This window comes from Schistocerca serialis, chromosome 2 (genome assembly GCF_023864345.2).
Source record: "Schistocerca serialis cubense isolate TAMUIC-IGC-003099 chromosome 2, iqSchSeri2.2, whole genome shotgun sequence".
Taxonomy (NCBI): Eukaryota; Metazoa; Arthropoda; class Insecta; order Orthoptera; family Acrididae; genus Schistocerca; species Schistocerca serialis.
The window spans coordinates 821,624,934-821,652,410 of NC_064639.1; the positions used below are offsets into that span (position 1 = coordinate 821,624,934).

Below are 27,477 nucleotides of genomic sequence, written 5' to 3' on the forward strand. Positions count from 1 at the left end.
GCTAGTGGAACAGTTTAAAAAAATAATTTACTCGTCATTCAAAAGGAATCTCATCATCATCGGAAAGCACTTGTTACACCATTTCTTCCGAGTATCTTCTGGTCAAGAATTCGTCTTCTGCAAGATGAATGAACCGGGGGACCCACTGTCTCTCTTGGGAACAACTGACGCGCTACTTGAAGGAGAGGTAGCGGCCATCGTTTTTCGGAGCAAACATTAACGGCCAGTAGAGCTGGGTGCTATCCGTACGCCACTCCACAGCGCCACTGGCAGAGCATGGCACAAAGATTTTCTGCAACATGTTGTACAAGAGATCTAATTACGTGGTTGTTATTAAAACTGTTACTATACTACTACCAAATCCCCTAACATCGAGGTACGTTCACTGTCGCACAGCCCTTCAACTGGTGTGTGTCACTGACCTATTACGCGAATGAGGCCACGCGACATATGGAAAGAAATAGTTTAAAGGCAAAGCACTCCAAAAAACACTGCGGTAATTGCAGCTAAGAACTAAGTACAATTTTTTTTAGTAGCACGTGGCGGTGTCGTAGTGACAGACAGAACTGCAGTCGAGTCTCGGGCGCTGACCAACTGATTTAAGTGCCTCTGTAGACTCAGATAATCAATACTCGTGTAACTACCTTAATGAAAAACACTACGGAAGAAAGATCACGATTTAACCACCATTCGACAACGACGCCATTACACTGAATACAAGCTCCGGTTGGGCGACGGAGAGGACGAATTGGGGCGCGTCTTTTCCGAAGGATTTATCCCGGAAATGGCCTCAGTTTATTTACGGAAACAACGAAAAACATAAACCTGGCTGGCTGGACGTGGACTTCAACCCTGATGCTCCCGGAAGCGAATCCAGAACCGTAATTACTGGTCTACCCCGCACGGTCGAATAACGTTAATTTAACCCCAAAATAAGTATCATTTCGAATTACTAAGCTGCATTACAGATGTGTGGAACGGAATTGATTCCATTACAGGTCCCCATGAGGATAGTATAAGCGTCACTGTAAATTCCTCAATGGCGTTCCCGTAATGTCAAATGATACACGACGAACATTATGCGACTAAGCTTTCAGGTTACGAGGGCGAAAAATTAGCTGACGTTCCTCTTCCTCTCGTTTTAGCAAGTGTCTGAGAATTACAAAAAATTTAAAGGTAGTTAAGACCGACAGACGCATGGCGCTCTGCAGCTACACCATACAACGTCGATTCAATACATCGAGAGGTACGAGAAATTCGGTGTAGTAACGCTGACGGAATTTCTGCAGAATAATTCAATAATTATTTTCTGTCCACCGCATTGTTCGCGACTTGCTGCAACACCACGAAACTACTGCTAGCTTAAGGCCATAATAGTAAATGATAAAAGCACCGTGTGGGTACCTGAGACACTCTACAACTTTTATTGGAGTGTCCGCCAAATGCTTCATGTTCAGCTAATCCATCACCACTGGTTACCCTGTATCTAGATCCCTAAGGAGGTCAATAGCTGACGAGAAGTTCTGGACTGGTGATAATGTGAAACGGAGGAACTGTTTGCGTGTAGAAACCTGGCAAAACCAAAATTCTGGTGCTCCTATTTGGTTACACTATGTAGGAAGGTGCTAACAGGTTTTCAATTCTACTCTACCATGTAACCCATCAAATCAATTATCAAGGTTATTTTTTGCGCATGTCCTGTAATAAAATCAGGTTCCGAAATATTTGTCTCCGATGAAGTCAGACAAATTATAGCTTCGCGGAAGCCTCCACTACTATTCATCAACTGTAGAAGAAACAGGAGTATTTTCTACAATTTTTCTGTGCGACCAAGACAGTGACAAGCGACTCAACAATCTTTAAATCTTTTAGTACATTCATTAGAACATCTACACTGCCAATCCAGACAGACAAAACTCAAATTCATTCTCTCCGTTTCGCTCTGTATCTGCTTTTGTGGTTCTTTTAGTTTCACAGGAATATGCCTCACGTTGATCGTAAATTCTACGAGTGTATCCCTTCATAGAGACAGGTCTCACCCTTCAGTCAATCTCACGGTAGGTTTTTTTAAGGATGTGGGCTACGGCAGAGTCAGTTTTCAGCGAACTGGGAGCTGACAACATTCCGTCGATAAGGATGCATGAAGTTTAGCTCCTGAACAGTGGACTTTACACAGAGTACAATGCAGTAGTGATTCACCGTGTAGCACGCTTATGCGACGCCTTGTCGGTAGAATATCACTGTTAAGGTGACGTTTCTTCTGGTGGCCTGTCTTGAAAAATGTGTCATTGAATTCACCCTAAAATCTACAGAACATTCAAATCATTCTTTAACTCCCTCCAGACGTTATCGATTTCTTTAATTATAAACAGGATATCTCGATGTTCCAATGCTGCAGGTTCTGTTCTATTCAAATTTATCTTTATTGTAACTAATTGAGGTCGGTGTCTGTCTTATGAAACTTAATTTTTCCGCTTGTGTGAGTTTTATTATCAAATATTAGTTGACCACTTGCGACTGGGGAGCACAGAATCTTTATGCGGCCACGAGGGAGGTAATACTTAGACATCCAGCGCAACTCCAACTTCCAACTTGGTGCTTCAAAGAATTGTGTGTCATACAGCATAAAGTAACAATAGCACACAGGCATCTGAAGAGGACAGTGCGTTGCTGAAACACGAGATTCCACAGTATTTTTTGGAATAGCACTGATCAAGCAAAATATGTAAGCAACTGCGTGAGTTTAACTTCATGTCCCATCGAAAACACCCACACTCCTTCCTCTAATATACCACAGAACGTATTCGGCAATATACAGTAGGTCGAACATGTTGTTTATGGCTTATGTGTACCCACACAACTTCTGTATGATGTGCAAAGAGGTTAAGTAAATGTCTTGCAGGGTGACAATTATTGAACTGTATGTAATAAAATCGTCGTAACTTCTGAACGGTTTACCTTAGAACGTTCAAACTGCACGGTTGGAAGCTGGTATGATGGGAATTAGTATGGTTTGGTTTGGCGAGGAGGCCAATTTTCGTCTGGATGGGTTCGTTAATAAGCAAAGTTGGCGCATTCGGGAGACTGAGAATCCGCATTTCGCAACCGAGAAGCCCCTTCACCCTCAACAGGTCACTGCGTGGTCAGCAATGTCCAGTCACGGAATAATCGGTGCGATATTCCTTGATGGCACGGTGACTACCGAACGGAATGTGAAGGTTTTGGAAAATGACATCATCCACATTATCCACAGTAACCCTGATTTCGATAAGACGTGGTTCATGCAAGACGGAGCTCGACCCCATCGAAGCATGAGTGTGTTTGAAGTCCTGGAAGAGCACTTTGGGGACCGCATTCTGGCTCTGGGGTTTCCAGCACGGGCCTCGATTGGCCGTCATATTCTCCGGACCGGAACACATGCGACTCCTTTTTGTGCGGCTATATTCAAGATAAGGTGTACAGCAACAACCCCAAAACCACTGCCGAGCTGAAAACAGCCATTCAGGAGTTCATCGACAGTCGACAGCATCGATGTTCCGACACTTCAGCAGGTCATGCAGAATTTCGCTATTCCTCTGCACCACATCAACGCCAATGATGGCAGGAATATCGAACATGTCGTCATAACCTAAATCCGAATATCTGTAGTGACGTTTACTTGTTGAATAAAGTGTGTTACGCCGTAGTGAATACCAATTTATGTTATTTCGTACATTTCACTAATTTTCATCCTGTAGGTTGAAAAGTGTGAGCAGCAATACCATCTCCACGTCAAGAGTGACTTTCGTCTCCAGTGCAGCAGTGTCGGGTTTGTGACTGCGGAACTTCTACCCGTCAAGAACTTACAGAAGGTAAATATAATCGTAGTTTAGTTTTCCATGTGTTTAACTTTCATACACAGTGTGAGACTCGTATAACTCGGTAACTGATAGCAGTGTATGGGCCGAAATTGAGAGATTCTTTGCTGTAAATGACTTCTGATGATGGTTATCCTTTCGGTAGTCGGAGTAATGGTTCAAAAGGTTCTGAGCACTATGGTACTTAACATCTTAGGTCATCAGTCCCCTAGAACTTAGAACTACTTAAACCTAACTAACCGAAGGACATCACACACATCCATGCCCGAGGCAGGATGCGAACCTGCGACCGTAGCAGTCCCGCGGTTCCGGACTGTAGCGCCTAGAACCGCACGGCCACATTCAAACAAGATCATCGGTACGCTGCTACATTACGTCCTCTCCCTTGATACGACCTCAGTTCGATTTAGGATATTAGAATGGCATGTACGGGGGGGAAAATGTGAAACTAAAGTTTCTTTAATAGAAAATTATTCTGGATATCGTGCACCGTCATAGTGTAAAGTAATTACAACGGCTTAAAATAGAAGGTTTACTTCTCAAGACTCTTTAAATTCTCTCTTACGTTAACTGCGAACTCTATGGACATTCCTTGACATGCCGGTGGGGATCATCTTCTTTTATAGCGTTCTTTTCTCTCTCGCATACCCGCCACCATAATCCTGGAATCTAACTACAAGAGCCAGAACCAGATGTTCGAAGACAATTCGTATCACTGAATACCTGTAGATGGAAAATTTCACATGACAACTCCCGGGAAAAGTTTCCCACATTGATGGAGGAACCTAATGTCATAGTCGCACTCGCTGAAAGGGCTGATTGTTATCTTAAGGAGCTTAAGATTCTCTGGCCGACTTTCCCAATAATATTATTGTAGGAAAAAACTATTTGCCAATATGCATTACATCGACTTTCAGGAGACGGCATACAACGAAATGAATTACCACATCATGGACTGAAGATAAGGTGATGCTCGAATGAAGGACGAAGAGGTGGCAAATTTTTCAAGTTCACAGAATTATTAGATGTATATAAGTTTATCCCCATCACTGTTGTCATGGGATTCAGTGAACATGTGGAGCTAGAACATAGTAAGAAGCAGAAAAACATAATTTACGTATCTAACCACATTAAGCACTCTGTGCCGCTTGTAATAACGTCCACATAAACGCAGAATTCGTAAGGAAACATTTATACATTCATGTGCGAAGAATCTTTATTAACACAGTAGAATCTTGACTATTCTATGACAAGCGAAATGTGGCCGGAGAGTTCACGTATCGAAAAACATGGAACGGAGATCTTTAAGTACAGATCTACGAAAGGTACACATGTCATGTCTCAAAAACCGCAAAGCCACTGGAGAGCTCGGCCTGTTACTTTATTTTATCATATGGCTCAAAGTAAGTATAGACCTATTAACTTTACCACAGGAAAAAAAAGAAGAACGTCTGTTGAGTTTTGTATTTCTACCTCGAAATATTTAAATGGAGACGTCTACCACCTGCTACGCAGCTGTTCATCCACATTTATTACATAGTACGGGTTATCTTTACAGTCGAGTATCCCGTACCTTGAAGCGTAATGTTCCAGCCACAATAGCAAAATCATATGTACGAACCTACGACTCCTATCTGGGAAACTGAATCATCACAGTTATGAACACAATACTATACGCATCCTTACGACATTTCTCTACTGACATGAAGATCTATGTCAGCAATCGTGATTGAAACAGTGTCCTAAAAGCCTTTGGGCCTCACTTTAGACGGCACTGGAAGCAGCCTGCGAGGATTATTACTTTCAAAATATCTTCATACGTGAACAGATACATGTAGGATGACCTTCGTATCCAAAATACAGGGCAACATCCGCGAGAATTTGTACACTTTAAAAATGCCAGCACCTTTACGTTCAAAATGGTTCAAATGGCCCTGGGCACTATGGGACTCAACTGCTGTGGTCATAAGTCCCCTAGAGCTTAGAACTACTTAAACCTAACTAACCTAAGGACATCACACACATCCATGCCCGAGGCAGGATTCGAACCTGCGACCGTAGCGGTCGTGCGGTTCCAGACTGTAGCGACTTTAACCGCTCGGCCACTCCGGCCGGCTACCTTTACGTCGTCATGATGCTCCAGATCTACGGACAGCTTTTACAGGTGCACATTTAAAGTGTCCTGTGAAACTGAGAAACGTTGCAGAACGTGGAAGTAGTTGCGCTTCTTACGAAATATTTGTTGCTAAAATTTCTCCGCCGTCAGAAGGCCAGAAATGCACTCCTTTTCCGTATCCGCAGTTATAGTCGATTCATTCTCTTCGCGATCTTTACGGATCATCATACATGGTCCATGACACATATGTTAACATGTCCCTTTGAAACCCGATTCATGAAATGTTTACTTGCTGCTGCGATCTCATAGACTGAATACTGTTCAATACGTGAGGTAACTTTTGATACACTTCAATATCTGCATGAGCTCCAAGTGATCTAAAAGGCCAGTAACTTCACTGTACACTCTTAATTCCCTCAAACGTAACCATGGGTGCACTCTTAATTCCCTCAAACGTAACCTTGGGTGCACGACCACACATGATCCTGCCGGAGCATATAATACGACTGTAGCAATTATCCTTTTCTCAGATAAATTAAAATTTCTCGCCATTTCCGCAGGTAACTGTAAGTTGTTCTTTATAATTTTTTTGTGAATAAACTCAGAAGATAGTTTTCTCTCAAACGGTTTTCAGGTATTTGAAGGCAACGGACGATTGATTGCAAGAAGGACACGACTGTGAACGAAATGTCATGGCATGTTTACGAGTAGCCAAAACGGTAAAGTGACCATTTTTTTATCAGCAGACTTACGTACGGGCCGCTTAGGCTTGATGCTGGAGAAGGTTTCAGAAGACTTTTTGATATCAGTGGGTGCTATTATTGAAGTTGTTAAATATTATTGCGCTCAATAATGTGCGGTGAACGTATCATTTACAATGCAGGAAAAAATATCTGCCACTCTCACACTTCTAGCCGACGCATTAAGTGTTTCGATTGTCTTATAATCACTAGCGAGAGATAAAAATGGTAAAGCTGCCATCAGTTCAAAGGATATTTTGAACAAGACAGTGCTTTACTAAACATGTTCATTTTGAAGATGTTATCGTTTGCATTCCTCGGACCAATAGACCGACTGACCATTCAAGTTCAAAGGGAATCGACAGTTTGACGTGGACTACTGATCACAGCTGAAATAAGCATTTTTTCGGTTTAACAAACTTTGAAAGCAGTGAAAGGAGTTCTGACAGGTAAGAATCCTAGGACTGGCCAGACCTAGTATTAGTAGTCTAGCACTTTAGCACTAAGCCACTCTTTCTGATGAATTATTTCGTAAAATTTAAACCGATTTGCCATGTGGCTCGTTGCCGAACAAATGCCGCACGTGCGCGACACTAACGCGTTTCGAAACGATAAACAAGAATAATCCGCCTGACCAGCTAAACGCGTATCGTAGCGAATGACGGCGAGAATGAAGCAGAGTGCGGTGGTACTCGCGCGCAGACGACATGGGAATGCGGAGCTGCGCGCTTGCCGGGAGCAGGGAGAGCAGTGGCTGGCACCTGTGGCGTACGGCGGGTCAGGATCCTCGTCCTCGGAAGCGGACAGTTCGCGGTGGCACTCGACGAGGGCGGACTGGTGCAGCTGGCAGTGCTCCTGGTGCTGCTGCAGCGACCGGCCCAGTCCGCCGCCCCCGGGCCCGCCGCCGCCCCCGCCGGGCCCGCCGCCGCCCCCGCCGGCGCCCCCGCACAGCACGACGGCGAGGGCGCCGCCGGGCCCCAGGTCTAGCGAGGGCCGGCGCGAGGCGACGGCGGCGGCCGGCGGGCCCGGGGGCGGCGGCAGCGCGTCCGCGGCGGCGGCAGGCGCGGGCGGGGGCGGCGGCAGCTGCTGGTGCAGGTGGTCGTGGCGCGGGTGCGGCGGCGGCGGGTGCGGCGGCTGCTGCGCGCGACGCGGCGAGCGCCCGCGGTCGGGCAGCACGGACGTGGCGCTCCAGTAGCCCCACGCCATGGCCGCTGCAGTAGCCGCAGCCGACTGCGCCGCGCTCGCCTCGCCGGCCGCACCGACCCGGCCTGCCCCGGCCAGCCGCGCCGCCCGGGACGCGCCGCGGCGCACCGCGCGCATGCGCACTGCGGCGCCGCCGCACCGCGCCCGTCAAGTCTCCTTCCCTGGCCCCCAGCTTCCAAATTAACCCTTCTTCGAAATGCCACTTTCGGACACAGGTAATCAAACGTGTCGGGCAGATGACTCCACTAACTGCTGCGTCTTGCTTCAGTTCAACTGCATAGAACAAATTCTATGGATATATTGGCTCTACATCCTACTGCTATGAAACCATAGTTTTCGATACTACACCACCACCACCAGTAGTAGCTGCTTTGGATATTAGTATCATATAGGGACGGCAACAGTAGTCGTAAAACTGCGGCCCGAACCAACTGTTAGTGCGACTCGCGTTACTCAGCCGTATTTTATAATACACTACTGGCCATTAAAATTGCTACACCAAGAAGAAATGCAGACTATAAACGGGTATTCATTGGAGAAATATATTATACGAGATCTGACATGTGATTACATTTCCACGCAATTTGGGTGCATAGATCCCGAGAAATCACTACCCATAACAACCACCTCTGGCCGTAATAACGGCCTCGATACGCCTGGGCATTGAGTCAAATAGAGCTTGGATGGCGTGTACAGGTACAGCTGCCCATGTAGCTTCAACACGATACCACAGTTCATCAAGAGTAGTGACTGGCGCATTGTGACGAGCCACTTGCTCGGCCACCATTGACCAGACGTTTTCAGTTGGTGAGAGATCTGGAGAATGTGCTGACCAGGGCAGCAGTCGAACATTTTCTGTATCCAGAAAGGCCCATACAGGACCTGAAACATGCAGTCGTGCATTATCCTGCTGAAATGTAGGGTTTCGCAGCGATCGAATGAAGGGTAGAGCCACGGGTCGTAACACATCAGAAATGTAACGTCCACTGTTCAAAGTGCTGTCAATGCGAACAAGAGGTGACCGAGACGTGTAACCAATAGCACCCCATACCATCACTCCGGGTGACACGCCAGTATGGCGATGACGAATACAAAATGGTTCAAACGGCTCTGAGCACTATGGGACTTAACTGCTGAGGTCATCAGTCCCCTAGAACTTAGAACTACTTACACCTAACCAACCTAAGGACATCACACACATCCATGCCCGCGGCAGGATTCGAACCTGCGACCGTGATGACGAATACACAGTTCCAATGTGCGTTCACCGCGATGTCGCCAAATACGGATGCGACCATCATGATGCTGTAAACACAACCTGGATTCATCCGAAAAAATGACGTTTTGCCATTCGTGCAACCAGGTTCGTCGTTGAGTACATCATCGCAGGCGCTCCTGTCTGTGATGCAGCGTCAAGGGTAACCGCAGCCATGGTCTCCAAGCTGATAGTCGATGCTGCTGCAAACGTCGTCGAACTGTTCGTGCACATGGTTGTTGTCTTGCAAACTTCCCCATCTGTTGACTCAGGGATCGAGACGTGGCTGCACGATCCGTTACAGCCATTAGGATAAGATGCCTGTCATCTCGACTGCTAGTGATACGAGGCCGTTGGGATCCAGCACGGCGTTCCGTACTACCCTCCTGAACCCACCGATCCCATGTTCTGCTAACAGTCATTGGATCTCGACCAACGCGAGCTGCAATGTCGCGATACGATAAACCGCAATCGTGATAGGCTACAATCCGATCTTTATCGAATTCGGAAACGTGATGGTACGCATTTCTCCTTACACGAGGTATCACAACAATGTTTCACCAGGCAACACAGGTCAGCTGCTGTTTGTGTATGAGAAATCGGTTGGAATCTTTCCTCATGTCAGCACGCTGTAGGTGTCGCCACCGGCGCCAACCTTGTGTGAATGCTCTGAAAAGCTGATCATTTGCATATCACAGCATTTTCTTCGTGTTGGTTAAATTTCGCGTCTGTAGCACGTCATCTTCGTGGTGTAGCAATTTTAATGGCCAGGAGTGGAATATGCTTCCACCAACAGCAAAATCAGAATCTCTAGACTTTATTTTCCTTCCTCACTAATAACGAGAGTATGTACGGAGAGAATAATATTAAAAAATGAGCTTAATTTTAAGAGACATTCGTGTATTCAGCCTCGAGCTAAATGAAGTTGGCCGCTTACGTCACAACCGGAGTGGTATGTATCGCGGCCAATGCGGGGTTAATATAAGTGAGACGGGGAATATTTTATTGGTTGTCTTTCAAATGCTCACAACCCACGAGCGTGCGCAGCTAGCACCAATCAGCTGCTAATGTTATAAATGCCAAATGGACAAAACACGAACTCATGAATGGGCATTATAGAGACGGTCATTTCCAAATGTGGTAAGTATCTGCAGCAAGTAATATGAAATCAGATTAAGGCTGTTGCAATTCGATGCAATATGTGACAGACAAATGACGTTCAAAAAGTTTGTTAACATTTGTGAGAGTATAATTACTGTTTTTAATTACTATAACATACTAATGTATGTTGGTTACCAAGAAATACGAAGATCGGTATGGGAAAGTGTGGTAAGGTGGCCAGGACGAGAAAAGTGGCCATTCAGTATGTTTTACCCTGCCGAGAAGTGGTCAAACTAATTGTCATATAAATCGCCAGGGAGGCTGACAGAATAACCTCGTTCCGTTACATTTTAATGGATGCTGAGCCGTGCTGCTGCTCGCGTTGGTGCTGTTCGTAGGTTTCCGTCCTCTGTTGGAGGCCAGACCGTATCCTTTAGTTGGCATGGTTGCAGTTGTTTGTCTTCTTCTCGTGTTGACTGGTGCCACTTGGTTTCGCATGCTTTGCCTGTCCGCAAGAGACAGCAGCGGTTGTTATCGACGTCGATGTTCTTCTGGGTCGTGTCAGTGTGCAGTTCGGAATGGGGACTCAGGAGGAGCAGGTCCGCACAGTGCGAGGAACACGCCAGGACTGCTGGCAGCGCGCAAGGGCTGCCGGATCGGAGGCCTGTGGTCACGAGGGTACACGACCTCGTTGTAAACCGGATCCTGCAAGCTTTAAGTTGTGCATTTGGACTCAAGTAGAGAAACCTCCACCATTATGAGATCTTGCAATTCTCCAGTGACTTGGGTTCGTGTTGCTGCTCGTAGTGTTGCCGAGGCGAAGGCGGATCTGATTAGCTTTCCTGGACTTCTAATTACTATTTATTGCGTTCAGTTTGTTACTATTTGTTAAGTTCAACCAGCAGTATTTTTCCTGCCTCGTGGCCGCTAACGCCCCACATACCTGCACCGGGCGGATAGTGTATGTAACGGCAGTGTACGTTTCCTCGCCTTGCTGCTGCTGTCCGGTGAGGCGTGTAGTTTTGAAAGCTTTCTTGATTGTAGATTGGTTGGCGATTCTTCTACTGTGGTGGTAGTAAATTCCTTTCTTGTTTCGGGCGCTCTAAGCACAGTATTCTGCGGGCGGAGGCCAGACCGCCGGTTCCGGCTTTGGCGTATTTTTGCATCTTTGCATTTGGTTTATTGGACGTCAGGTAGCCTCAGCAAGATTATCGTTAGTCATTCGTTAGACTGCCACCAGTCTGAGTTACCATCTTGTGAAGTGGATGCAACTCTTTTCTGCCTATCTCATCGCTTGCGAAAGTGTTTTTTTGCCGAACCTACTCAGAGGTCGATTCCTGGTGCACCGTCTGTGACTGGCCCTTGTGTTTTATTATTGTATTTGCTATTTTATTGTATGTTTCTAATTTTTTTTTACATAATTGCCATTTTGGCGTCACAGCAGGTTTAAATGATTGTGCTACCAAGTTTACCATCATGTTCTCTCACCCGTTTGTTGATCAGTTGCTTGTCTTTTTAAATTAACCTTTGCCATTGTTTTTAAAACATTATTTGTTGTATCTGTATTTTATGCTCATTTGGTAAATTGTAATGCATTGAAAGCACTATTAATTACACAGCTGTTTATTCCTTCTTTAATAACGTGTGGTATCTTTATTTATTGCTGAGTCTGGAATTACCGTTTTGAAATAAATGTAATTGCAAAAGGGAACCAATAGTAACTGATTACGGCCCCGACCACAATCTTAACCGAATCCTGCCTTCCTTAATTACCAGGTTTCAGGTACATTTTTACTGAGTCGTCTGACGTAAGGTAAGTCATTTATACGAGGGTAGTTTCAAAAGTTCTCGGAACCACCACGAGAGGTCAGCGCAGCGAGTTGTTCACGTGATATTTATTCGACTGTTGCCTGTAAACACGTGCCACGTCAGTGCTCTTCGAAGAAAGCTGTAGCGGTGACGTCGCTCTGTTGTTGTTCCCGCGTAGCGATTTGCGGGGATGGAAAAGAATCGAAATTCGAGCAATGATTAAGTACTTCGTAAAGAAAGATATGAACGTAAAGGACATTCGTGCCGATTTCGAGATTACACTGGGGGACTCTGCTCCTTCATATTCAACTTTTGCCAAGTGGACAAATGAATTTAAATTTGATCGGAAGAGCTTAAATGATGATCCGTGCAATGGTCGGCCAAGATGTGGCACTACTCCAGAAATCATTCCAAATGTGCACAAAATGGTCATGGAGGATCGCTGATTGAAAGTGCGTGAAATTGCTCACGCTTGCCAGATGTCATCTGAAAGGGTACATCACTTTTTAACGCAAGAATTGCTGGATCAAACACGCATGAGAATGGACATATCGGAACAATGATTAGCCCGTTTTAGGAGAAACGTACAAGATTTTTTGCGCCGGTTTGTGACCACAGATGGAACTTGGGTAACTACTATACCCCAAACACAAAACAATAGCCAAATCAGTGGAAACATATAATTCTCCACTACCAAAGAACGCAAAGACAATTTCTTCGGCGTCAGTTCTGGGATGTGAAGGGGAGTCTATTTGTAGATCATCTGCCCACTGGGCAAACAATTACTGGTGAATACTATGCTAAGCTCCTGGACAAACTGCAACAAAAAATACGCGAAAAACGGCCAGGTTTAGCAAGGAAGAAAGTCATCTTCCATCAAGACAATGAGTGCTCGCACATATGTGCCGTCGCCGTGGCAAAATTACACGAACTAATATATGAATTGTTGCCACACCCGACTTATCCACCTGATATGGCTCCGTCAGACTTCCATCTCTTCCCAAAACTGGTGGACGAAGAACTTCACTTCAAACGAAGAACTGAGAGCCGGAATTGACAAGTTTTTTGCAGGCCTGGATTTTCGATATGGATCAAGTCACTGGAAGATCGTTGGACCAAGTGCATTAATCTACAAGGAGACTGCAATGAAAAATAGAAAAAAGTGTCAGTGATGTAAGTACTTTTATTCTACTCTGTTCCGAAAACTTGTCAATCCACCTTCGTATTATTCTTTTTACCTCACTTGTATGGAAAGTAATTTTTTCTTTTGCAACGTCAATGTTTAAACAACGTCTTTTGGCCTACAAATGTAGTTCCACGTTGTTTCTTTCAGCTTGATAGTTTATACAGAAAGCTGCTATCCGCCATTCTATCCCTTTGCTACAATTTTGAATTAATTAAGTTGAATTATTTAAAAGAGTCTTTGTTCTGTAACACTTGGTCTTATAGAAAAGTCCAACTGAAAACGGTCTGCAGCTATCACCCGGTATTCTTTCAGACACTAGAGCGCTTTCGGAATTACTTCGTGTACTCCTTCACAGCTGGGAAGCGATGATAAGCTTTAACCCTCTCCCACTCCCTTTCTTCGCTCCCTGTTTTTATCCATGCTACCTTCATAATTTGAAAGAGACTATTCCAATTGTCAAAAGCGTTCTCTAAGGATATAAACGTACATTGCTTCCCTTTAACCTATCTTCCAAGAGAAATCGTAGGGTTGGTATTGCCTCGCGTGTTCCTTCTTTTCTCCGAAACCCAAATTGTTCTCCTCAGAAGTCGCCATCTGCCCTGTTTCCTTTCTTCTGTAAGTAATTCGTGTCACTATTTTGCAACCATGACTCATGGTTCTTCAATTGTCACACCTCTCAGCACTTGCCTTCTTTGGAATTGGGATCATTAAATTTCTCTGTAATTCTGAAGGTATTTCCAGTAACCATTTTTTCAGCACCATAAATTTTCCACTTTCCAACTCTCACAATCCTTCATTGCGATCAAACAGACCATGAAGGCAGGAACATGCGAACGGGGAAGGAGTAGAGTCCAAGAAGTGTACAGGGGACGGCCCCTCTTAAAGAAAAGACCGAACAGCTACTGGAAGCCAACAGAGGGCAGCGGTTAGCCGCTCTCGGGGATCGGGAGAATGCGCGGGGAATCGGCAGCACGTGTGAAACACGCACGCGATTACACAGGAGGAAACTGCGCAAGGATTCCGGTTTAATTACGGAGCAGTTGCCAAAGCCGCAGCCGTGCCACCACAAAGCCCGGCATGCTTCTCTCAGGCGCCCGCCCGGCAGCTGCCGGCCGCCCCCACTCTCTCCATCTCACCACCCTTCCCCCCCCCCCCCCGCCCTCCCACATACACACACACACACACACACAGAGCTTTGTCTCATTTGGCAGAGGGGCCATTTCGCGCGTGATGTCCCGACGCAGGTCATCACGGCGGATGAAGCGAGTGAAGCGAATAAAAGCGCAAATTCACAAAGCTAGAGAGCCTCTCACACAGAGAATAGAATTTAACGTCGCGTCGGTCTAGACCTCTCTAAAAATGGGACAACCAGCTCAGATGGTGGTCGAAGTCCGAAGACATCGGGCGCATATCTGCACTATAGCCATTATCGCTTGAAACTGTACAAAACATGGAAAATATTACTTACTACTTGGCAAAACCAAGTAGTTACCTCGCCGCAGTGGCAGCACCGTAGTGTTCATGCCCGAGAAACATGGAGGGGAGGCAGTGTTGGAGTGCACTCTTACAGGCGGGTAGGCACTACATGCCGCCTGTCTATCGCCACGTTTTCTAGCGACACAGTATGCGAAAGACTAAAATTAATATCTAAATCTGAAAGCGATGTTCGCTGTTGTGTTTGTGTGACGGCCGAGAATCTATTTTGCTAACCCCGTCAAATATCGGTTTCCGAGCGTCACTTATCTAAAACGAATAGATTATGTAAATCAGCTCTCTGAAATGAGAGTATCAACGCCTTCGTGGATGTTTTTTATTATTATTTACTGGAGGCGCCAGATCACGCGCATTACGGAAAATAATTGTGAAGTTATCAATGACCGAACTTTACAAAACTTTTGGACACTTACAACGACTAGAAATATTCAGAATTGTTGAAGACATTGCAGGCAATCAACAGAGAGTATTTCGCGTGATTTTCTACAGCATTAAAATCAGCAATGTTGCAAGAAGTAGTGGCATAGTGGACGGGATTAACACACAGTTGTCATGAGCCAGCCATTGCCAGTTTGAGTCCCAGATGGAACCTTGAAATTTTTAATTCGTCACCTAGACGATTTTATTCATTTACTTTGTTCAATTAATTATATTTATTTTATTTTTATTATTTGCCACGTCGTTTTAATCATCTTATTAGCCTTTTTTGTATGCCCAACACGATTTCGATGATGCTTCAAAAAGTCGATCCCGTACCTCCCATTGTGAGTTATCGAATGTTTTGTCACCAGCAAGAAAATGACTGAGGACGAGAGCGTTTGCCAGTACGAGAAACTGGTGTAACAGTTTTCAAGTTAGCTTGATACGGAGGATACCATGGTTGTCGCCAATTTGTTTTGTTAATTTAGGAAATGTTTCAGGATTTGTGTAACTTGTTTCGTCAAAGACAAGTAAAATGTGGTTCTCCAAAGAATACACGGTCCATTTTAGATTGACAGTCCGACATTTTAGTTTTTGAGTCATATATGAGAAGTGAACTCTTAAAGAAACCCATGTCACTGCTATCATGCACAACAATTAAACGTTGACCGGCACTTTCATTCGAGAGTACTCCTCACACCGAGTCACTTTGCAACCTTTATTTACGGTGTAATGCACGTGAATCCATATCTCACCTAATTGAATCATTGGTCGCTATCATTCTGCTGCTTCATTTTTTCGTAAAAAGCTAATGATGTGTGACATTTTTCAACTAGACCTCACGCTCGTAAATAATCACGTTCATTTTGGCACCTTTTTAAAACTCAATCTCAAGACAGAACAATTATTTTTCTAAGAGTTTCCTTGCTAGCCTTAAACTTAGTTCTATGTGACAAAAGCTGCGCAGTTCTCGCATAGTTGGTTTTTCTTTATGTTGTTCGGAACAGCTAGAAATTGCTGGGTCATACTACATGTATCCTTATCGTCAATAGAATACTTACAGTGAGCACCTACCATCTTCTTCTTTTGTTTATAAACTCGAAAAATCCTTCCGTAATTTGCACATCACCATGTTGTTCAGCTTCAACATTTTGGCTGCACGTTCTGTCGCCTTCTCCACCGGTACTATAAATCCCTGCTCTTCCTCACCATGAAAAGATTTATTGGCGTAACGTATGCCGTCGCACCTGCCCGCGAGGACACTTTCGCTTCACCTTCCATGCTTGCACTGCGGCGTAACAATGCGCACTATTATAACTCTTTGATGCACAGATTTTATGTTTAATTAATTTTTTAATAAAACATGCATTTTCTATGTCTGGTGGGGTTGCTAATAAAGGAAAACATGAATTAAAATTTTTTATTGTATTGATTTTGGTTTTAGATGGTGGTATATATAATATACCACCATGCCACTTAGGGCCGTACCTAAAGTTTTTGAGATATCTTGGTTTGTGCTTGTAACTCACCTTTAAATTCTACTCTAAGCAGTAATAATTAGTATAATTAATGTAAAATAATTTTATTTCTGGCAATTGGTCATTTACAATACAAAATCAAATTACAAACCTTACAAATAAAATATGTTTCTTATTCCTTTTTGTGAAAATCTTGAAAGCACCTTTTTGTTTTGCTAAGGCACAAAGGCACTTTGCATTCAGCGCACATCCAGAAAGTGCGCACTTGCTTCTTTTTTGTACTGCATTTCGCACAACGTCTGGCGGTAGTACGCTCTGGCTGGTGGGATGAATTGTCGAGACGCTGGCGTGAGGAAACATATGGCTTGTTTTTCTTTACGTGGACTTGACTCTCATGAAGTCTAGATGGCCTCAATGGTGTTTTCTGGGTTACTAAGCTTTGCAGGATACTCATCCTGAAGACTTTGGCAGTCATTTTTTCTCTATCGCCTAGTTCCTTCCAAATTATATAGCTGTTGACGATACTGACATCAAGCAGGTGAAAGAATATTCGGTGCCACCACTTTTTACTTCTCCGGCTTATTTCATATGATTTTTTCAGTTGGTCGAACTTGTCGACATTGTTCATGTGTGCATTGTAATCCATCACTGCTTGAGGACAAGGTAGCTCTATGCGTGAACCATCTCTTTCACGGCGAGTCACTGTAGTAACTTCAGGACTGTGAAAATTTGAAAGGAGGTGAACAGCTCTCTTATCTTTCCACTTCAAGTAGAGGATGCCACAGTTGCTGACCCTCCAGTCAAATTCACCTCTGCTTAATTCTTTGTCTGTTTTTAATTTGGGTAAATGTTTCCTTGTTGGTTGAACTGTCCCACAGGCATATATGTTTCTCTGCTGTAAACCAGCCAACAAGTTATAGCTATTGAAATAGTTGTCGAAATAAAGATAATGGCCTTTATTTACGAGTTCAGAGGACAAACTCAGCACTACATGCTCCCCAAGGCCTGTTTGCACTGTGTCACCTACTTTTCCGGTGTAAATATCAAATTTCAAGTTGTAAGAGGTCTTGTCACACAGCATCCACACTTTGTAACCACGCTTTATGGGTTTATCTCTCATGTATTGTTTCATACTGTTGCGGCCTTTGAATTTGATCATTGACTCATCAATTGCTAGGTGTTTGCTGGGTTGGTAACACTTGGAAAAAGATTCAGATAGTATCTTGATCACTGGTCGCAGCTTGTACAGTTTGTCATAACCTGGGTGTCCTTTTTCTGGATGCAATGTGTTATCATTCAGATGAATGTTCCTCAGTAACCATCCAAACCGATTTACTGCCATCAGAGATGCAATATAACGATCATGAAGTTCTGGGGCACTAGACCAGTAGTCTCTGTATGCTGGCATACGCTTTATACCCATCAAAATGTTGATTCCCAGGAAAGTTCGTATTTCATTGTCAGTTGTTGGAGTGAAAGACTTGCCAGATTGCGTCGCATATAAATTTGTTTGGAAAACGATTAGCTCAACTAGCTCTTTTGGAAATATTTTTTCGAATATATCGATAGGTTCTGGATCATCAATGTCCCTAATAAAAGCACTTGGTCCTGATTCACTGTCGAACTGCATTCCTGAGGTAGCATTGAATTGTTGTCCCCAAGTTGGCGCTGTGTCAGCAGCGCGTTTTGGCGGAGTGGACTCACTTTCTTCCTCGCTCTCTGAAACTTCGCCTTCAGACGACACAATAGCCTCCGCAACAATGCTTGCTTCATAATCAGATTCGTCATCTGTGGTGTCAACAGTGGAATCCTCGTCTGATGGAATTTCACACAATAATCGTTCGATTTCTTCATCTCGTAAGCCTCTTCTTGACATTTTCATTTTCAAACAACAGCCTGAATCCAAGTAAAGAATACGTAAGCAAAACAAAATGGAGAAAGAGCTAAAATAAGTCACAACACAATTAAAAACTAAACTTTGTAGCGGAGGATTTCGAATTTTATACTAGGAAACGAAATGCAATAGAATACTGCTACATGCACGGTGGTACAAATAATATACCACCAAAATAAATTGTATATAAATAACGGAAGATTGTGCATATGAATGTATACATGGGTTCATACCGTAGCTGTGACGTCCAAGATATGGAAAAAACACAGGCGCAACAAGAAATTCGTTATAAACCACTATTCACACGCAAAAACCATGCACAACTCAGCACGCAGCTTTCACAGTTGTAATCTATGCAATTCTTGGCGGGAACTGATTCCTTATAGGCAGTGAGTGCCATCTGTCTGATAAGTAGAGAACTAGGTGAGCATATTAGAGTGGTGGTCGTGCAGTTAAACCACTGTGCAAAGAGCCAAGAAAATTTTCAAAAGGTGGTATACTATGTATACCACCGTGCTCCAAAGAGTTAACCGGAGTGTGACTGAAAGTAGTCAGGTGATAAAGTTGGTTCCTGCTACTGCCGCATTACCAGTTCTCCATGCTGGCTAATACTAGTCAACAACAATGTTACTGCACCTGGAAGCTGGACGCTTCGATCAGCATATCTTGAGTTTATATCGTGGCATTTCTCGAGGACACACTGAAGCACTTGACAGTACACGAGTGTGTATTGATTTGTCTCGTAAGATCGTTCGCCTTTCGTCACAGCGCAATCACAAAGAACGCCGGGCACCAGCTACCCGCAGCACAGCTACGACACAGTGGTTGCCGGCCTGTCTGCTTCCACACTTCACACACAAGGTCGTGCACAACATAACTAAATAAGACATATCGGTTTTGTAAGCATACTATTTCCTGCAATATACACCACTACTGTCGACAATATATTGCTATTTTTCTGGAAGCTTATAAATACAATTTTTCTAAAATATGGGGGGTTTTCCGGTTGATGAACTCATCGAGGTTCAGTCTGCGCTCCTCCAACAGGTTGAGGCGTTTGCCATTCAGGAAATTCTGCCTGGAACGAAATAGATGAAATACACCGAAGCGCGGAAGAAACTGGTATAGCTATGCGTATTCAAATAGAGATATGTGTAAACTGGTAGAATACGGCGCTGCGATCGGCAATGCCTATATAAATCAACAAGTGTCTGGCACAGTTGTTAGATCGGTTGCAGCTCCTACAATGGCAGGTTATCAAAATTTAAGTGAGTTTGAACGTGATGTCATAGTCGGCGCACGAGCGATGGGATACAGCAACTCCGAGGTAGCGATGAAGCGGGGATTTTCCCATACGACCATTTCATGAGTGTACCGTGAATATCAGGAATCCGGTAAAACATCAAATCCCCGACATCGCGGCGGCCGGAAAAAGATCCTGCAAGAACGGGACCAAGGACGACAGGAGAGAATCGTTCACGTGATAGAAGTGCAACCCTTCTGCAAATTGCTGCATATTTCAATGCTGGGCCATCAACAAGTGTCAGCGTGCGAGCCATTCAACGAAACATCATCGATGTGACCTTTCGGAGCCGAAGATCAAATCGTGTACCCTTGATGACTGAACAACACAAAGCTTTACGCCTCGCCTGGGCCGTCAACACCGACAGTGGTCTGCTGATGAATAGAAACAAGTTGTCTGGTCGGACGAGTCTCGTTTCAAATTGTATCGAGAGGATGGACGTGTACGGATGGGAGACAACCATGGACCCTGCATGTCTGCAGGGAACTATTCAAGCTGGTCGAGGAACTATTCAAGCTGGTCGAGGCTCTGTAATGGTGTGGGGCGTGTGCAGTTGGAGTGATACGGTACCCCTGGTATGCCTAGATACGACTCTGACAGGCGGCACGTACGTAAGCTTCCTGTCAGATCACCTGCATCCACTCATGTCCATTATGCATTCCGACGGACTTAAGCAATTCCAGCAGGACAATGCGATACCCCACACGTCCACAATTGCTACAGAGTGGCTCCAGGAACACTCTTCTGAGTTTAAACACTAACGCTGGCCACCAAACTCCCCAGACATAAACAATGTTGAACGTATCTGGGATCCCTTGCAACGTGCTGTTCAGAAGAGATCTACATCCCTCGTAGTCTTACGGATTTATGGACAGCCCTGCAGGATTCATGGTGTTAATTCCGTCCAGCACTACTTCATACATTAGTCGAGTCCACGCCAAGTCATGTTGTGCCATGTTGAGGCACTTCTGCTTGCTGTCGGGGGTACTACACAACATCAGGCAGGTGTACCGGTTTCTTTGGCTTTACACTGTGTATGAATGCGTAGTGTGTGTTCGCATTCATGTAAGTGACTCGCCTCGATGGGCAATGGATTCTCCTCCTTCGGTGTGGATGTACAAGAACGTCCGACCTTCTGCGCTAATCTCGGAGTAGCAAGCATGAAGGAAATGGGCAGCAACTGCAGACAAGTGACGCTCCGTGGGAATGTTGGTCGGACGTGAGTCGTGCCGAGATAGTCCACGCATTTGCGTAACACTGTGTCCCTGGTGGCGCTGTGGTTAACGCACCTGCCTAATAAGCAGGAGACCGCGGGTTCGAATCCCGGTCGGGTGCACGTTTTCAGTCGTCGCCACTGATTCCGCCTGATGTCTTGATGCAGCTGAAATCAGTAATCCCTTCCCTTTCCTTTTTCCCCTGCCGCCTTCAAATCGCATATAACAGACGAAAGTCGGAAGGTTTTTGACGTGTCAGCATAGAAGTATGTGATCCGGCGTTGTCGTGGTGAAATAAGACAGTGTCCCAAATCCGGTCGTTTCCCATTAATGTCTGCCTTGAGACGATCCAACTACGAAGACTATGTGATAGTCTCATTCGGAAGAAGTTCGTAATACGGACACCTTTGCAACCAACCTCATGCATAACAGAATCTTTCTCGAATGCAGCCCTGGTTTAGGAACCAATAGTGGTCACTGCCCTCTCTTGTTCCACGATTTGCTCATTCGGGTGTTGTTGTATACGATCCACTTCTCGTCTCCAGTTACCATCCGTTCCAGAAAATTAGCATTCTGATTGCGTTTCACTAAGGGGTCACAGATGGACATGCGCTGAATCAAATTCGCTTCACTCAGTTGATGAACTCATACATCGCGAATATTTACGCAACACAGATTCTTCAACTTCGTGGCTACAGGAGCACGAGCGCACTGCTTCAATGCCAATATCATTCGTGGATTGTAACTATCTCCCATTAAGCCGTTCCGCGTCCGCAACCGTTGGCTGTCCACATCTAGGTTTGTTTGTTAGAGTGAAATTTCCAGCTCAAAATCTACTAAATCACTTTTGACGTGCTCGAGCCGTTACTACACCTTCCTAGCATACAGCACATATCTTCCGCCGGCATCGTGAGGCGGTTTTCCCCTTACCATAGTAGAACGGAATACGACGTCGGAAATGTTCCTCCTTGCTTTCCATGGCTTGTAAACACACTTTCACGCTGTTCCATTCAACGGCACGCACAAACACACACTGACATACCGTATTCAAATGGCGCGTCACGTTGTCGATCTCCACGTAGTACGGCCTGTTAGGGAACTGTGTTGTCCTGGGCGGCGGGAGGGGGTGGGGTGGCGGGGGGGGGGGGGGGGGGTACGGCGGGTGCAGGGCTTGCTGGCGCTATAAATGGAACGCGCGAGCAAAACGAACTTACGAGACAACCTAATACAACGGTCTAGAAAGCATTCACAGTGTGATGCGTTTTCCTTAGTCACGACTATACTTGTGTACTATAACGCCACTGCATGTTTCTGATAACGGACACGAGAGGCCAACTGCAATGGTATCGTAGTCGGCTAGTAGTTCGGGCGGACGGGAACGTAGACACACACATATCTGGATACCAAGAGATTTGTTATCAACATGGCAATAATTACAGTTCCGGAGATTTTGCTCTTAAAATGAGAATTCACTGACTTGCAGAACATTATTCTAAATTTAAAAATAATTTATGCTAATGAAAGGTTGGAAACTTGCTCTAAGGGCTATGGACAGTATGGGTGCTGATAATTGCTTATCCAATGCGTACATGTCGGTCAAAAAATTATTAAGCAAAACTAGCTAAAAATATAACGTTGTGCATAAACATACTCCAAAATCACTCTGTACATTGTCAAACCACAAGACAATCAGTGTAGAGCAGAAAAAATTTACGAAAAATCAACGAAGCACATCAGACAAGAAGTTAGTAACTCCCAGGAGACGACAAGCTAATACTGCCTAACACCACCTCCAGCCTTCATAATAGGGCAAGTAAGCCAAGGTATTTTCTATGCTACGAAGGTCTGGTGATTTAGCGGTCCAATCGAAATGCGAAAGGGTGGCACAGAGTTCGTCAAAGTAGGAGCGTATGCGTGCAGCCCTGTGAACACAGCTGCTGTCATCTTGCACCACAAGAGAGTCCACAGTACGCTCATCATGAAGGTGTAGAGAATAGAAGGACCACACTTGGGTATCGAGAAATTTGAAATAAACATCCTGGTTCGTGTTCGCGATAACCTGAATGAGCGGGACCAACTTATGGTAAGAAAAGTGTAGTGTTGGCAGTTAGCCAACACTACGCACACTAATTGAGAGAGGAGGCCGAAATGCACGCGTTAAACTCACGCAGGCTGGCGTGAGGTCTGAAACAGGATACGGAATGAATGCTATAAAGAAAAGTACGTAGCTGTTGGAATACTTAGCTTTAATCCATCATTTGTATACATCGTTCTTGACGGTATGGTATAAAGAATAAAAACTGTAATGGCGCCTTGCTAGGTCGTAGCCATTGACTTAGCTGAAGGCTATTCTAACTATATTCTCTGCAAATAAGCGAGGCTTCGTCAGTGTAGTCGCTAGAAAGTCGTCCGTACAACTGGAACGAGTGCTAGTAAGTCTCTCTAGACCTGCCGTGTGGCGGCGCTCGGTCTGCAATCACTGATAGTGGCGACACGCGGGTCCTGCGTATACTAATGGACCGCGGCCGATTTAAAAGGCTACCACCTAGCAAGTGTGGTGTCTGGCGGTGACACAACAAAAAGTACCTCGAGACATCAAAGAACCACCACTTGCCCCAACTACACGTTCCACACTCATCGCAAGTTACACGCTTCATTGGACCGCCAGTGCTTTCAATGTATTGCATCATTTGAAGAGGGGGCAAAACTGTAACTCATCGGACTGCACAACACGACTCCGTCAGCTACTACCCAGTGTCTGTTGTTTGGCCTACTATTGAATTACTGCTGCGTTACGTAACGCTGTGAGAAATGACCTTTTGCGTGGCACTCGACTCAAAATATCCACTAAATGCAGTTGCAATGTTGGCTCGGAAACTGGTTTGTAATGGTCCTGCATTTACTGACAGCAGCCACTCCTGTCTATTTTGAACCCGACTGCAAGTGACAAGGCACGTCAACTGTCTCCGGTCCCTGTCATATCTAGTGCCTTCACATCGATCCTTCTTAATGCGCTGATTCTAGGGAATGCTAATATTTTGACAGGTGAGAGAAACGTATTTCGAAACAACATACTTAAGGAGGAACGCTGATGAAAAATTCACACTATTTAAAAGATATACCAAATCCACTCTTTTGAAGATGTAGCAATGAAAATTTGTACCATGGTTTAGATCAAATTAACATATTTACTGTTACATTACTTCGATTATATATATTTGACTTTTTTACGAAACTCACAAACTTCGTTTTCAAACAAACTACAAATGCCGTTTCTAAAACATTTTCTGTTTGATCACTTTGCATATAATTACCTTCTCTCATGAGGTTTTTTGAATATATCAAATATGAGAATTTTAATAATTTTAAATTATAATCCCGTAACTGTAACAAAAAGTTCATGCGAAATTCCAAATACTTTGCCCCATACCTCAGCTTACACTCACAATTTCAAAATTTATTGTTTAGCAACATTTACTGGGTTTATGGAAAAAGTGGGTTTATGGAAAAAAGTGTACGAAACTTCATAATTCTAGGTTTTTAGATTCTGAGAAAAAGATACATAAACCTTAAAAAACAATTTTCAGTAAATGCAATTTGAAGTTCAAGCTTTTTTTTTTTATTGTGTCAATTTTTCAGAAGGCCTCGGATTTGTTTTCTTTCCTTCTAAGGTTTCTGTTACGGTTTCTTGTTTTCTGCATTCTTGTCCTTCACAGAGCACACGTCTTCAACTGACTTTCCAGCTGCAGAGATGCGTTGTATCTTTCTCAGGATGACTTTAGTGACATTTCCTATCTTAAAGCTCATTCTCTGTAATACCTTGATCCACCCTACATTACGATCTTCAAATACAACAACAGCATCGTAAGTTGTGATTCTGACAACTGTAGCAGACGTAAATGTGGTTTTAGAGCATCGTTTCTGCATGAGTGAATTTAGAGACTCATCTGCTTTCTGAAGTTTGCCATGAGCATACTTTTTAGAAATTCAGGGTCGGCCAGAAACCTTAAAGTGGGCTCGACAACATCCAGGATATTGTTTGGAAGCCTCTCCTTGCGAATGTAGGGGTTGTTATCTCTACGAGCCTGCAAATGTTTACACCAGGTAATGTGGCACAGATGATGAATGGATCGTTCACCTGTTGACACCATGTGGAAACATGTAGCCCATACTGCATTTTTCGTGTCACACTGCATAGGTTCTAAAATTACTGAATGATGAAAGAATCGAACATTTGCGCATATTTCCGTCAGTAGCACAAGAAAAAACAAGAATTGCTTTTTCAAAAACGAAGCAGCTGGTTTGTGAATGTTTCTAAGACACGAAACAGAGTCACAAACGATGTATAAAACCAAATTGTATACATCACAGCCTTCTAGATGTATCGCATACAAGTTTGAAAGTAATCCACGTAACCGTTCACCGAGCTAGTATTGAAATGTTGCTTCAAAACGTGAACGTGGCACGAGGGTCGCGTCACATTTCAATTATTTTTCACGCACTTCGCATACGATTTCGTCACTAAAACTTTGAGAACTTATTCTCCGTGAGTTCTACTAATAAATAAAAATAATTTGAAAATTGACGTTTTCGGTCAACTTCATGAACGTCCCCTATTAAAAACAAAGTATTTTAAATTTGCCTTGTTTTGTTCGATAAACAAAAACTAAACACGCCTCATACAGAGCGGTTGTGAAATGATTCACAAATCAGTAAGCTCACCGTTTTTGTATGTGATTTACCCATACACTTACACCCTATTAACGGTAATGGGACATTCATTGCAGAAAATTTGAACTGCAACAAGTGCAGACAGATATGAGAGCCCAGGTGAGAACGTCAGCAAAACTATTACGATTACTGCAGCTTCAGACCGTACAAAAATGCATTTTGAAATTACGAACTCCACTACGGCAATTTTGTATTGTGTTTCATATATTTCACAATTACAAAACAGATGGCTTGTACTCGACCACCTCCAGCCGATTACACAGAAGCCTGTGCTAGTTGCGGAAACAGGATTCTGAGAACAAATAACGAGTGATGGGCGAGGAGCTTTCACTTGGAATTATTCGTGTATGCTTCACTGTCGTACTTTCCTAATCGCTATCCAAGCGACGCAAGTTTGGTAAGCGATATGTCGATCCAGCTTCAACACAGGGAATTACGAGAGCGATGTTGCTCGTTAGGTAGCGTCATTGCGCGAGAATATCCAATAACGCGCACTGCAAATGAGCTACGTGATTGGCAACAGCAATATTTAGTAGATGGCCGAAACTCATATGCAGTCATTGCTTCTACAGAACTAACACCGAACAGCCAGTCCGGACAGCCAGTTGTTTATCAGACTTATCTAACGCGCAGTAACGAACATAATCACCAGCACTCTTTCTCAATGTACACGGATACGAGAAATGTTATCTGTAGGTACTGCAGTATTTCTTCATACCCATAAAGTTACCACGAATGAGACCGACAAGTAATCAACAGTTAACTGAATCCTCGCTCTTCAGGTGGTTTTGATGACAAACGGACGAGATGTTCAGGTAACCAGACATGTAATTCAAGCACTTTCAACCACCATTTCATTTCAAAAGAACGCTCACTTCGCCAAGGTATTTGGTGATTTTTTTTTTTTTAAGGATCGAATCTTCTTGAAGATTCTAATCCACACTTCTTCCCTTTCACCTCATTGAAGGAGATGTGTTGTTAGTCACGTAACGTAATTCTGAAATGAAGTAATATACATGAACCGGCAAGAGTACAGTATGCTAAGAAAGAAACTCCACAAATTGTGGTGTTCAATGTTACAAAGTGCACCCTTTTTCTTTATCGGACAGTACGAAATTGTAAAGCGAGAAAAATCAAGAATGAAGCCTTTACAAGAGATTAACTTCTAACTTTGTGTTTGCAATTCTCATTCACAACTGAATAAAAGTTTTAGCCAACTTCCATCGTGTTCATTCTGCTCCTCAGGTGGTTCACACCAAAGAACAACTTCAATGAGTTACATTTTTCCAGGATAGATCGACGTTTTCTTTCGTTTAAAAATCTCATTGCACTATATACGAGTAAATCTCTTTTACTGAGAGGATCACTTAAAATGTCCGAGTGCTAGTTCATTAAAAAATTGCGCTGCACATGCCTTCGATTCCACTTCGGGCTGTGTGATTTGACAATTCTGTAAATTTATTATATTCTGTTTTCATTACGTACATCACCGGAGCGTTGCATTCATTTTGAAATTGCGTTATACAGTGCACAACAAACTGGGCACTAATTATGCTAATCAACAATGGCTGAACAGCGGGCCAGAAAACTCAATTACTCTGAATGATATTTACTGTCATTAGAAAATTAATTTTTGGAATAAATCTATCAATGTATTTCAAATGGACAGTCCTGAA

At 43.9% G+C, this 27,477-nt stretch overlaps 1 protein-coding gene across 5 annotated transcripts in view; it reads right to left on the reverse strand.

Annotated features, from left to right (window-relative positions):
- The window catches only part of LOC126458070 (atypical protein kinase C), a 762,657-nt gene that overhangs the window by 453,188 nt on the left and 281,992 nt on the right, over nucleotides 1-27,477 (reverse strand). Inside the window, exon 1 of one of the 5 annotated variants that reach the window (XM_050094882.1) lies at nucleotides 7,475-7,604. The exons of the other annotated variants lie outside the window; for them this stretch is intronic. The gene's annotated coding sequence lies outside the window, so the exon portion shown is untranslated. Of the gene's footprint in view, nucleotides 1-7,474; nucleotides 7,605-27,477 lie in introns of those variants that run through there. 5 annotated transcript variants of the gene reach the window in all.